This window comes from Arvicanthis niloticus, chromosome 10 (assembly GCF_011762505.2).
Source record: "Arvicanthis niloticus isolate mArvNil1 chromosome 10, mArvNil1.pat.X, whole genome shotgun sequence".
In the NCBI taxonomy this organism is placed as follows: domain Eukaryota; kingdom Metazoa; phylum Chordata; class Mammalia; order Rodentia; family Muridae; genus Arvicanthis; species Arvicanthis niloticus.
In genome coordinates, this window is record NC_047667.1 from 80,809,165 (window position 1) to 80,824,574 (window position 15,410).

The following is a 15,410-nucleotide window of genomic DNA, read 5'->3' on the forward strand; positions in this document are numbered from 1 at the left end:
GATATTAAGAAAAAACACCCTTCACAATAGTCACAAATCATATAAACAATCTTGGTGTGACTCTAACCAAGAAAGTAAAATATCTGTATGACAAGAACTTCAAATTTGGGAATCTGGAGTGGTAGTTCAGGAGTGGGTGGGAGAGTGGGGGAGCACTCTCATTGAGGCAAAGGTGAGAGGGGAAAGGGCATATGTGGGAGGGGGCTTATGGAGACATAACTGGGGAGGAGGGTATTATTTGAAAATGTGAAGGGAGTGATTAATAAAAACAGACCAAAACAACACCAAAACCTCTAAGCCTTGGCAGATTACCCATGGGTAATTACAATGACATTTCAAGAGGTCTATTTACAGTCTGGAGGACTGCATTCCAGAGCATGCTTGAGTCATATCTGCATAGGTTTAAATTAGAAACTCTAGTAAGGTGAGCTAAACACTTGCCTTAACATTTAGGCCTCAGTTTCACTACATGTAAAACCAAGCAAATGGCCATAATAATACTTGTTGGGGTCTAAAGGTATATTCTATGCAGTATACTGTTTCTGAAGGCTTTTCCAACATCCTTGCCTCCAAGTTTTCAGTTCTTGTACTGCTTTGCTATAGCATGCCTTTCCTCTGACACTGTCTGCAAAGCAAAGAATTTCTCTTCCCCAATCCCCATGTCTTGTGTATGGTTTGATATCCAACAGCACAACCCACATTTCTGTTTGAGTGGCTAATAAGTTTCACTTCTGTTGGTATTAAGCCACATTCAAGGAAAGTGAGATAGCTCAGTGTGTAATGATGCTTTCTACCAAGCCTAACAAGCTGAATACAGTCCCTGGAACCCACAGGTTGGAAGGACAACACTGATTCCCACAAGTTCTTCTTTTACTTTCATAAAAATTCCCTGGAACAGGCAGGTTTATACACACACAAACACACACACACGACACATACATATATATATGTATACATATATATATATATATACATACATATATACATATATATATATATATATATATATATATATATATAGAGAGAGAGAGAGAGAGAGAGAGAAAACACAATAAGTTCTTCCCTTCATAGGTAAATAGACTGTATTCCCCATTAGTAGACAAACCTGACATACAGATATCATCTAACTTCCTGTTTTTGCATTTATCTATGCAGTTAAATCACTGAACAAAGTACTAGAAAATATTACTCAAAGATGGCTAGAACATAAAATTTTGTTCAATGGTGTATACAAACAACTTAATTATAACAATCCATAATATACAAGCCCATAGGGCATAGCATATCATAAACAGAAATGCCATCTCCCACTAAAATCTATCTTTAATGTCAGAGGTTTCATATTTCTCTCCTTTCAAATATCAAAATAAATGTATTTGTTAAATTTTAAGGCTCTCACTTTTTAATAACAACATAGAACTTAGTCTGTATTAAGCACAGAAAGTGTAGACATAAAATACATATTTATACCAAACCTGGTTTTGAATTTACCTTGAGGCCTTCATTCCCAGACCTTTACTATCTTTCTAGACACCTCGCTATAAGTCTACACAGATACATATCTAATACATTGGCAAACAGATTTTGAGATTGACAAACATGCTTGGAGAGCTCATGTTTCTGCAATTCCTAGCAGGAACTGTATTATTGAAGTAAAGATCATGAAGAAAATTTACATTAGTTTGTCATGAGCCACTGACTTTTTACTTGCCAGCTTAATTCTATTACATCATAAGAATGTACACTGACTTTTATTATCTCGTGAGTACATGAAATATGTTTTGTTACCTATATAATCAAGCATAAACCATGTTATATACTTAAAGGTATAGGTAAATATATACCAGTGTACATGTATGTAAGACAGAAATCAACCTCCGTTGTTATCCCTCACCTTTCATCTTATTTGAAATAGGGTCTCTTTTTGGTCACAGTTGCATGTAGTCAGAAAGCTGGCCTAGGAGCTTCTGGGAACTTCCATCTTATTGTAAGAGCTCGAGATTAAAAAAGGAAACCATTAGGTTTGACTTTTGTATAGGTTCTGGGAGTGTAAAATCAGCTCCTCATGCTTGTGTGGAAACCCTTTACTTATTGAGCCCTCTCCCCATCTACTACTCTAGCTTTTCAACTTTATACACATAGTTGATTTTAAAATTTTTCCTCTTTGTATTGTATTTTAAATGGTGCCCTTATGGTTTATAATGATTTTTGGAAACAAAATGCATTATAAATAGGATTTTGGAGTTTAAAGTTCAAGAAGTTTACACTTAGACAATAAAGTGCTTTAATACTTGTAACTCTGTAGAAATACCTCTAATACATTCAGTGATTTTGTGTTTCAAAGTACTGGATGGAAATGATTATATTTTATTTTTGAATTCAGTTAGATAAAATGGATTTGTAAACTGTTGCCTTTTCAGCAAGTTGATCTTATGCTCTATCAAGAATTCACTGCTCAGATATATTTCTCATTTTCTATCATATTATTATAGCAGTTGAGATCTAGAACTAATTTTTCCTATTGACTCAAAACTTAGTTCACTCTAAATCAAACCTTGCTGACTCTTATACCAAGTCTGTACCTGTCTCTATCCTTTTGAATTTCCAGTTTTCTTCTCTGCTTCTATGAGTTCAGCATTTGGGAGCCCTCATGTCAGTATATCTGGCTTATTTTGCTTAACCTAATGTCTTCTAAGGTTACCTGCACTGACAAATGATTGGATTGTGTTCTTTTACAGCTTGTATACTGTACATTCTATAAGGTTTGTGAGAGATGAATACATAGTCCAATAACTTAGGAATACTTGACATCCAATCCCTCCTAATGGCTTTGATTATCTGTGCACTTATTTATTGTTTTATAGTTATATTACTCCATCATGTCACTTATGATTATCGTTCTTGTGCCTTTGTCTCTGTGTGTGTTTATGTATATATATATATATATGTGTGTGTGTGTGTGTGTGTGTGTGTGTGTGTGTGTTTATGTATGCTTTGGGTATGCATGCATGTCTGTGATTTTACATGTTTAGTTTTACTGTGTATTTGCATCTTAAAAGATAAGGGTGAAAGAAACTCTGCCCCTCAAACCACACTCTTACAATGAAGAAATAGTTTTATGCAGGCTCAAAAATGTCCTCATATCCTAATCTTGGTCAATTTTAAGTGAATAATTATAAATATTCATGATCACAATTAGTTTTTTTTCTAAAAGACATCATAAATGTCTTTTAGTCTTAATGAATAAGTAAAACTTATAGCTAAGCACAAAATAATAAAACTAAAAAATACAATTAGAAGATAAAATCTGGCATGTTTTCAGAGAGAAAAGATATCATTGTAGAAGCAGCTTTGAGATTACAGCAGATTTTATGACAGAGAGAAGAAAGCCAAAGATTATTGAAAAACATTTAGATCTTTTTGTATCTTTCCCATAATTGTGCCTTTTAAACATATATTCCCCCATAGCTATATAAAACTTGGATAATGATTATATATAAGGAAATAATGAGCTGTGTTGAGAAAAGTCATTAGACTAGTGCTTTAATATAATACATTTCTGACTGGTAGGATATCTTTGATTTATGAAATTATTGGGGAGATGTGAATAAACATCTACTTACCCCAGTCAGAGAACCAATGAGAGAACAAAGTAAGAGTACTTTTCAAAGCTCAGCTTGGTGTTCTAGTGGATGTTTTTGGCAGGGTTGCTTATAAGAATATGGATGATAGATTATTTTAAGGAACAGAAAATTTTCAATGATACTTGCATCACTATGTCCTCTGTAGTATAGGTGATCACTTATGAATGCTGGAAACCCGAAGCCCACTTTGCAGTATACAGGCAGCTCAAGAGGGTTGAAGAGTATCCTTTCCAGATAGCAAAGTTTTTCTCTGTCTCTTTCAGACCAGCTGATCTCTGCTTCTTCAAGACAGTTTAGTTTATCTGATTTTTATTCTTAGTAGTCCTTACTGCTTATACATGCTTTAAGGGGAAAGAGCATAGTGAAATTGGATAGTTTCAGGGACTTCCTGAAGCCATTGTGTTGTGTTCTTTCTGTACTTGAAGAGCTACCCTGTAGCATGAAATGTTTCATCTCACCTTCCCTTAGACTGTGCAGCTATTTTACCTCCCCTTCATTGGAGCCTTAAAGAAGGAGTCTAAAGAGCATGATTAATAATAATATACTTGTATCATGGGATGAGGCTTAGAGGTAGCCAGATTAGCATAGAAAGTAAAGATACATCATTTAATTTCTCAGTTATTGAGATCCAGTTTAAAATAAATATTGGTTTTCCTGCTATTGGGACTAAAGTAAGGTAAATAAATACATACTATATTTACATTAAGACTATTTCTTTTTTCAATGTGCAGCTTGAAATGCTTGATTACAGCTGAAGAGAATAACTTCTGGGCTCCCAATGATAGAAAACCTTTTAATGTACAGAAAGCATCCAAATAATAATATTGCCTCACTTTATTATGTTGTTCTTATCTACTAATCCATACAAAATCCCTCAAAGCTTTAAGTGCGGGCCAAACCTTGTACATATATAGGTCTAATTCTCTACAAATAGGACACACAAGAGATTTTAGGATCAGAGATTTTTGTCTGAGGTCATGTTCTGAATCAATTTTTTACATCACTCCTATTGTAAAATATATTACCAAAATAACATAAGGATGTGTGGGGCAGTGGACCATGAGAGGTGGCTTGGCCCTTGGTTGAGATAAATGCTTTGAAGCCCTGGAAACCCTGAAGGATGATAGGAACTTTGCTCCTGGGCACCAAGCCCCTGTCACTAGCAACAGCCTCCCTTAGATTTGTGGCATTCAGTCACATAAGGGCAATGCCCCAATCCCTTCCACATGTTGAAGAGGCATGTCTAACATCTCAGACCAAGACAACAGAAAAAGAAAAGTGACCATAGGTCATGTAGGCTCAAGACAGAGATCTTTATACTAAATAGACATTTAGAGGCCTGGAGGTCATATCCAATGGGCTTTTCTTTCCAGATATTCCTCTCTGCAAAAGGTATTTAATCTCAACCCTACGCTGTAAAGGGGGTCATGGTTTTACACATCCACTTTCCACCATGACAATAAGTGCTTTGGAGCCACAGACTGTCCCTTTTCATTGCGATCCGCTGTGGGGACCCACAAAGAAGGCCACTGCCTACACAGTTGCTGTCAAATTTAGCATAGAAGGCCTCTCTGCAACCTTCCCAGCCACAACTCCCAGTGTATCTGCTTCTGTCAAGGCAAGTACAATCACTGTGGAACCAACCTGAGCTTCCCTTTCCCCCACCCCCGGCCCTGGGTTAGATCCAACCTGTGTGCCCCCACTCCATTCTCCACTGTTCTGCAGCTTCCAGAGGGGCCTGGAGTCTAAGAACCAGGCAGCCCCGGCTTTGTCTCTGGCTTATGGATCCCCGAACCAGCTCTGCCTTTGTCTTGCCTCAGACTATGCTTTTCCACCCTTGAATGGTGCCTTGGTGCTTCCCTATAGCCCAACACCTGCCTGATGTGGCAAGAAATAAGCACAGTCAAACTCGCAGAATCCCACCTCTCCAAGTGGCCAAGCCCTGTGGTGAAGCAAATGTGGGACCCACAACCCTACAGTAGAGAAAGGGCTTTTTCCATCTTAAAGATGAAGAGGATCTTTCATTCTTTTTGGAGAGTGTATAGAAGCAATGAAGTAGGCATGGGCACAGAAGTAGGAAGCAGACAAGAAGTGCAGTTCAAGCTTTCAAATGAGTTCATAGTGACCCATTCCCCTAGCAAGGCTTCACTTCCTAAAGGTTTCACAACCTCCAAAACAGAGCCACCAAAAAGAAAAAGTGACCACACACATGAGTCTGTGGGGGACAGTTCACATTCAAACCAAAGAAGTTTCCTTAGCCTGCTGTCTCTCCTTTGATAAAAATGGTACTAAGTGGCAGTATTTTCTATCTCTATGAGTCTGGGTTTAGTTTCCTCAAAATTCTGGAAACGTTCTTTCTGTCTAAATATTTTTTAATTAAAACTATCTATCATCTATCTATCTATCTATCTATCTATCTATCTATCTATCATCTATCTATCTATCTGTAGTGTGTGTGTGTGTGTGTGTGTGTGTGTGTGTGTGTATTCTCACATGTACACCCTACAAATGTGTTTGTCTGAAGAGATCAGAGTAAAACATCCAATGCCTCGGAATGAGAGTTACACATGATTGTGAGCCACTAGAGTGCTGAGAATCAAAGTTTAATACTTTGGAAGAACACCTTGTGATCTTAACCACTGAGCCCCTTTCACCCAGTCCTACAATAAAATTTAGACAAACCATTGTATAGTAAGGAAAAAGCATTTTAGAGGGAGGAATTCAAAGGCCATTTAACTACTTTTAAATCACTTTTTGGACATGATTTTCTATGTTGTTCTACTAACAATTACACCAACCGGCTTCAAGCAGGTTGAATTGGCTAATATACACTAATGAACAAATAACACTAACACAAATTTTTCCACAAGAACTCTTCAGGTTAGACATTTCATGTGTTGGAACAAGAAATTTTGTCTTCTATGGAAAAACACAGACACCTCAAAGTACAACCTTCTCAATAAATGTATTTTGCATTATCTATCTATCTATCTATCTATCTATCTATCATCTATCTATCCATCTATCCACAATAAAGAAAAGGTTAAGTATACAGTGAGTGTAAGGAGACCTTTTCAAAGAAAAATAGTCAAATCTTTTCTAAGAGGCTAGATCAGTTACATGGCTTTGAACTTGGAGAATGTTTTTCTCCCACATGAAGTGCATGGAAGCAAAGTACACTGACCAGCTGAGGAAGTGATCTGGCGAAGGATTTCAGTTAAATGTAGCAATGAACATGGTTGGTCCAGTGGACACTCTATTTCAGCCTTAACTAGTACCATGCTGCCTAATGACTAACTATCATCCATTACAACTCAATACTGAGGTGAACCAACAAATGTTGCCTATATTGTTATTATGCTTTCTTTAATTATTTTCAGTGTTTCTGTGTATGTGTTTCTGTGTGTGTGAGAGAGAGAAAGAGATAGGGGGTAGAGAGGGAGGGAGAGAGAGACATTGAGAGAGAAAACACATGTGTTGTATTTGAGACATAACTTGAGGGAGATATATTTTTTTTCTGCTACATGGGTTTCAGAGATAAAACTCAGGTTGTCCGGCATGGCATAAAGGCCTCTAACTCAACAAGCCATTTCACCAGCCCCCTGAATGGACCTTACTTATGTAATAGGGTTTAAGCACAATAATGAGTAATGAGTTGCTATTTGTTTTGTGCACCTGTGTTAAATATTAGGCTCACTGATGGCCAATATGTGCCACTTGTCTTTGTTATTTCACTACTATCAAAAGTATATCTGAAATAAGATAGTTTGTAATAAAATCAGACTTGCTATTTATGTAATTGTACATAGAGGTTAATGTCAGTGTGCTAACATATAGTGAGTATTCTTGTTATATTACAACATGATAGAACATATTCTGTGATGAGGCAAAGAGCACCAAGGGAGACAGGAAGGAGATAGATAGATAGATAGATAGATAGATAGATAGATAGATAGACAAACTGGAGGAAAGGGACCAGAAAGGAGAGAGATGAGGAAAAAAGGGAAAGAGAAACACAAGAGAAGAGAAACAGAGAGGAGAGGAACAAGGAAAGAAAGAATGAACATACAAGGGAGACCAAACCGAATCCAACAATAAGGACATCAATTCATATGACCACAAGGATGGATGATACCTCACACACACCAAACTTCTTAAAATTCACATCTCTTAATATAATTCTAATGCCAATTTAATTTCAACATGAGTTTGGCCAAGCCTGTAACACAATCTATAATATGCAAAACAAATTATGTCTCAGGAAATGTATTGAATTTTATGTGACATCTAGAATGAAGGTAATGAGCCTTAGCTTCTAATTGTTTTTTAATCTCCAACACCAATGCACATAATTTTGAGCAAAAGAATAACATTAATGAACGACAGAGGATAAATCAAGAAGCTAGCTGGAAATGGTGAGAAACATCAAACCTCAGGAGGCTGGCCCCTTACCAAAAGTAAAGCTGATTTTTAAACAGTTTTGTTACAGGACAAAATTTATTCTTAGTGTGTTCATTAGTAGTGATCTCTACTTTTATTTTATTTCCAAATTTTTCAGTTCTTCTGAATTCTTTCTCTCTATTACTTTGAAATATTAGCCAGATCTTTGCTAGCCATCAGCATTAGCAACTTTATCAATTTTAAAATTTCTTATCTTTATTATTTCTCACAGATGGTATTTCTTTACATAAGCTGCTTTTTGAAACATGGCATTTACTTACAAGTTTTGTGAAGAATGGATTAGAATCTTTCTTATAATTTTTACTGGTATTTGTCACTTTTTAAAATATTCTATTAATAACCTCTTAGTTAAACCATGTTTTCTCCCTAGAAATCTGGGGCAATTGAACCTGTATGTATTGTAATTATCCTAAATAAACCATTTTTGATTTAATTTCATTTTTCTTTGTATCTACAAAGGGCTTTTTCTTGTTGCTTTTAATAATAAAGCCAAAGGCATAGTACCTTTTTGATGTATTACAGTAAATTTGTGAAGTCACATGTATTTGTTGGTGTGTGTGTCTAGTCATATACTTCAAGAATTTGATCATTAATATAGATTGTCAACAATATTTATAATAGTCTGTGAGAAAAAAAAAAACCTCTGGATATAATTTTGAGGGAGTTTCTACCTTTGCATAACTATAGTGGAAAATCCTACCCTAATCCTGCCACCCTGTGATAGGCTGGGCAATAGACTAAATGTATCAGAAAAGGTGAGTTGGACAAGAGCATTACATTCTCTTCATCCCAACTGTGGATACAATGTGACCCACTGCTTTCTAAAGTTTCTACTGCCAGTCTTTCCCCACAATGATGGACCATTGTCCTTCTACATTTCTCCCTTGTCTCTCAGGTGTCAATATGCCATCAATAGCCACTCAGGGGAGGCAAACCCATGGGCCTTAGGCTAGTCTACAATCCTTTCTTCTTTTATGCTCCCTTCTGATATATATGATATATATATATATATATATATATATATATATATATATATATATATCATATATATGCATATATATGATATAGATAGATATAGATATAAATGATATAGATAGATAGATAGATAGATAGATAGATAGATAGATAGATAGATGATATTGTGTGTGTGTGTGTGTGTGTTTCACCTTCTCAACTCAACATTGTCTATTCTCTTTACATTTACACTGGGGAGCAATATATCTTAGCCACTGTCCCATTCATTCCTTTCCCCTCTCATAATGTTGACTGCAAGTGTCCTCTTACTGTCATTGAAATATGCAATGGATGCAGCATTTAATACTTTCCTGGATTAAAATGAAGTTGGTTGAATGTTGAGGCATGGCAAATGACTCAGTAGACACTTGTTGCCAAGCTTGATAACATGAGATCAATTTAGCACACAGGTGGCAGGAGAAGAGACCAGAATCAAGAAAATTGTCCTGTGACCTCCACACACTCCATAGAATGTGTGCAACCCACCACATTGTGTTAAATAAATAAGTAAGACTCACAGATCAGTCAGCTAAAGTGACATTTAGGCAACTCTTTTTTAGTGGAAAAAAATAATTGCAAAAATGTTACCCAATTGAGAAGAGCTTAATGCTGATGAGGTTTACTGGTACTTTTTTCCTTGCAAATTTATGGAGAAAAAGTAAGCCTTATATAGGAAAGAGGATATAGGAACTCCAGAGCTCCAAGCAGTATAAAATGCATTTTTACAATGAAGCAAGATTATGTTTGACTTTTTAAAGAAAGAAAAATTCAAGTGTTATTGATAATTTAATAGAGCCACACAAAAGCAAATACAAAAGCCCTTTTGAAATGAAATGGGTCAATTGATTATATTTTAGCCTCATGCTGATGGTGGTGAAAGACAGAATATACTCACATATCTCACTGCAAATTAATTTTAAATGATTAGTTAGCATATGCCAGTTCAAAAGTGGGACTAAGTCCTTTAATTATTATAATTTATGAATTTTATCATCTCTTTTACTTTTTCTAGGCAAGAGTCTATTTTATGTGTTCATCAAAATCCCTCTTTGAAGTGATCCTAAACACGTGTTCTTCCTTTGCACTAAAGTCCCAGCTGTAAGGCCTGCTTAAGTTTTTCTCCACGGATGAGCTTCCCCTTTGTTTTCTCACTGTGCTTTTGCTCATACTATTGGCTACAAAACAGTGATTGCTATTTGGAAAGGTTTACTACCTAGATGTTCAGTCTGCAGTCTTTTATTTCTTAACATGATTAGCTACATGTTGCCTTCTATCTCATCATGGAGTCAAAAGGAACAGCTTAACCTAGGTTAGGGTTTTTGGAGAGGATAAGAAGGGGCCTCCTGGTTTCAAAAAAATTGTGCTTGGAACCAGCATATGAGAGCTTCCCATTGTAGTTCAGACTACATATGGCAATGTTACTTCAAAAGAAGGTAGACAGCATTTTAGCTTCAAAAGTGTTTGTATTGTTCATATGATGCAAAGCAAAGTACATCTGCAATTCTCACTCCCAAGGAGGAACCAGCATCAAATCTTCACAATGCATTAGACTGAGAACTATGCTGAAGGCCAAAAGTTTTGCAGGGAATAGTCCTCTGATGTTGACAAATCATGCGCGCGCGCACACACACACACACACACACACACACACACACACACACACACACGCACATGCACACACACACAGAGAAAGAGAGAGAAGGAGATGGAGAGGGAGAGAGAGGCCAGGAAGAGAGAAAGAGAAAGAGAGAGAGAGAGGGAGAGGGAGAGAGAGAGAGAGAGAGAGAGAGAGAGAGAGAGAGAGAGAGAGAGAGAGAGAGGCTTAACAGTGAAAAATCACTTACCAATCTTGAGAACTGAGGTTGCATACCCTGAGTTCTGAATCCATGGGTGGCTCACTAACATGTGCAACTCCAGTTCCAGAGTATCTGACACCTCATCTTGCTTCAGTGGGTATTTTTACATGTTTGTAACAGATACATATATATTAATAAAAAACCTATAAATTTTTAGATAAATGATAACCAAAATCAAAGAATTTTACACACATGAAAATTATACTGAGAAAAAGGACACCCATGTCTTAAACTCACAGTGTCTGCCTGCTCATCTGGGTCTGCCAACAACCCTGCATCTTCAAGACCAGTCACCATAATTTCTAAAGTTGTGCCCAGCACTGTGACTTTTTGGAAGTCCACTCAGTAGCCTTCTATCTGTTTTCCTTCTACCTCTTACAGTTCACATTATCTCTCTAATCCCAGTGCAATTGAGAGTGAAATGTTCCTCTTTTCGTCATTCCTTCTTCTGCTCTGAACAGAGTTGATGAAAGCTTTCCCTTACTTTCCATGCTTAAATAGGCTTTCTTCTGAAGTGTGTAAAAAGTAGGGAGAAGAATTGAGTCTCCTTTACATACACACACTTCACACACCCAGAAAACTGTAAAAGAGAAACAGCCATTTCAGAAAGCTGCTGTAGGGGTCTGTTGTTGCTTTATTTAAATGTATACCACCTAGGGATATTTTAGCAGAGAGGACTACATAATAATCCTGGGCTAAAGCAATGTAGACCTTTGACTTCTGTCATAAGGATTTTCCATCATATGATTTGATTTTATGAAAGGTACTCTTTTACCTAAGGGACTTGCGATATTTTAATGCCACAGAATGGCATGTCCCTGAAGTTTTCAAATGTTTATCTTACCACAGATGATAATCAAGTTACTGTGAACCCAACAAAGAGGACCTGAGCTATTTCAAAGCATTACAAACCAAAATATCAACCTATAACCACATAGAAAGATGTCTGGCATCTGATAGCATAGTCCCTCAGTAGATGCACTAAGGTGAGACTAAGCCAATCTGACTGGTGAGTTTTGTTATTGTGATATAACTATTGAACATACATTGGCATCAGTTAGTATTTTGTAGATTTGGGTTGGCATCTTATAACTTTATTTGGTAATAATAATTGGTGCAATTTTTAGAGTTTTTCTGCCCTTAACAAATAAAAAATTTTTTGTCACTGTTTTCTGATTATAAGTAACCTTAGAAGATGCAAATAGAAGATGAAAGAGGAAATACTAAGGAGCTGGTCTGTCACTGGTACTTTGTCATCTAGCTGCATATACTTCATGAGCCAGTAGGGCTGTATTAATGACTAGCTTTAATAGAACACAATGAAAATTCCAGCAAGCATGTATCACAGGAAGGCTATGAACTCTCCAAATTCCCAGGTGCATTACAAACATGTGAATACAGAATATGCTACTATCTCAACTGTTTGGATTTCAAATGATCCTCTACATCACTTTTATTGAAGCCCTTCCCCAGAATGTTGTAATGATCATACACAGGGTGTTTGGGAAGTGACTTGATCATGGCAATTCTGACCTTAGAAATGGATAGGCTCATATGTGCTGTATGAGTCAATTGTAGACTGGGCTATTGGAAGGACATTTGTTTTTCAAGTGATCTCTCTTTCTCACAGCCCCATATACATACATTGTTGCTATCAACCAGGTGCAGTAACACATACCTTTAATCTCAGTATTTAGGAAGCAGAGGTAGGCAGATCATTGTAAATTAAGACTTCAGCTTGCTTCACATAGCAAGTTGTAGGCCAGCAGGATTACAGTAGGTGAAACTCTTTCTTAAATAATATATACATATATATTTTGTCTACCAAAACAGTTCATTTTACTAAGGAATAATAATTAAAATACTTATCATAGGTTAATTTGATCAAAATTGTTTCTTTCATAGTTAGTTTGTCTTAAATCATGGCATGTTCAACTAAAGGTTTTTCAATAAGAAGTATCCTGGGTGTTTATAGAGTTAATGAAAATGATCAGCAAAGGAAAGGGCAAGCCAAGGAGTAACAAAGGCAATATGTACTGATCACTCACGTGAGCTGGGCTCTTATTCAGGTTCACACATTGAACAACTAAGTGCTCATTAGACTGGTATTAAAATAAAGTCAGTGTTTTTTAAAAAAGAAAGGAGTTATTAAAAAGAGTGAGCTTGATATTTTTAATCTGTCAAAATAAATAACATATCCTAAAAATATGAATTGAATTGTGCTTCTCTCTCTCTCTCTCTCTCTCTCTCTCTCTCTCTCTCTCTCTCTCTCTCTCTGTCTGTGTGTGTGTGTCTGTGTGTGTGTGTGTGTATATACACAAAGGTGTCTTCCTCAATAGTGCTCTACTTACTGTTGTCCCATGTCAGGATATGTGTGAGTGGTGTTTTGACATGTTTCTACATGTATGCACATGCAGAGTATTTCACATTGACTTAGTTGTTGTATTGCTGTGCAGAGACACCATGACCATGGAAACTCTTATAAAAGAAAGAATTTTATTAGGCCATGTTTAAAGTTTCAGGAGTTCTGTCCATTATCATCAATGCAGGGGCCACAGTAGGAAGCATGCATACACAGTGCTGGATATGAAGTTGAGATTTCTACACCAGAATCCATGGGTAGCAGAGACCCATGGGAACCAGCCTGACATTATGGATCCTCAAACACAACCTTCAGACGCACACTTTCTTCAAGACCATACCTCCAAAAAGCATACACTTTCCAATCATTCTTAAGTCCTACCAGTCCCTGATGAGTAAGCATTCAAATATATGAGCTTATAAGGGCCATTAGAATTCAGACCACCACAAACATGCATATGTGTTTATAGAGATATCTGAAGTTGATTTCTGTAAATTTTCCTTTATCAGATTCTGCTGAGAACTGCTCTGCCCTACGCTTGGGGGCCAAAATATTGCAGACCACTCTATCAATGTTGGAACCCACACTGCCAAAAGCCTTGGGGGCTAAGTTGTTAGAGCCCACACTGCCCCAAGCTGCTCCAGTCCGCTGGTCAGGGTTCAGCAAGAGAGAGAGGACGAATGTAAAGAATGGAGACCAGATAGCGTGTGATTCAATCCCATTTATTCTTCAGTCTTTCTTCTTCTCTCCAAGTCCCTAGTTCCTAGTACCAAGTCTCAGGTCCTGGGCTTCAGCACCAAGTCTCAAGTCCTAATCCTAGTTCAAAGTTGCTAGTCTCTTTTCCAGTTCCAAGTTACCTGCCTCAAGTCTCAAGTACTCTTCCAAGTATAAGTGTCTAATAATTTCTTCTGTCTGCCTCTCACCTTTTATATGTCTCACTTCTAAGCCATTCCTTTAAGTCATGCCTTTAAATCATGCCTTTAAGTCTTATCACTAAATTACACCTTTAAGTCACACTTTTAAGTCTCAGCTCTAAATCACACCTTTAAGTCTCACACACCCAAGGGAAAATACTGGGTATCTAAAACAAGATGTTATCAGAGTGTGCTCAGCTGTTGTAGGCTGTTGTAAACAAGTCTCTTGTCAGGGTATATGACTCAAAATGGCTGCAAGGATGATAGCCGCCTTTGTTGGCTCCTCACAAGATTCTATTTTGTCCATTGAGGAAGATTCTGCTATTTAAACTTCGATCCACTGGTTGTTTCAGTCAGTGTGTCTAGTCATTTTGCCTACAGGATTCCCTGTCTCTGCTTTGCAAAAAACTGGAATTTTAAGATGCTTGCATTACTGTTCTGTTAGTAAGGTCTCAAGATCTTAACTGTATTATTCCTGCTTAAGCAATAATTCCTTTCAACCACTAAACCACTTTCCCAGCTTTCTCCATCTTATTATTTAAAGATAAAGTTTTACTGAAGTAGTTCCCCTGTTTGGATGCAAGAGCTAGTTGACAAACCCCAGCAGGAGGAATCCTCCTGTCTTACTGGTAGTACTGGTAGTACAGACATGTGCTAACTGCACTCAGGGTGGTTTTGTTTGTTTGATTGGTTTGGTTTGGTTTTTGTTTTTGTATGAGTATTGAAGATTGGAAATCCAGTCCTTATGTTTACAAAACAAGTACCTTTCTAAATGAGCTGTGTCTTTAGCACCACAGTATTTACCACAGTATTTACTTACCATTTCTAAGGCCAGAAATGGTTTCAATAATTTAGGAAACATGATAATGAAACATTCAATTTGTTTACTGTGAAATTAATAACACTTGTCTATTATAGTTGTTCCATCACTGTTGGGTGTAATAGATAAAAAGCTGAAGAAGATAGGATAAATCACATTTTATACCTTGACAATTTTGAGGAAGTGTAGAAAGGCAATGATTTACAAAGACAAAATTAAACAATTTAGCATATGTGCTTGTTGCATAAATATGTTAGTTTTGTTTGTTTGTTTTTGCTTTTATTTATCCTGATAGTCTTGACGAGCTTTATACAAAGGTGATAATTTCTAAGTACAAAA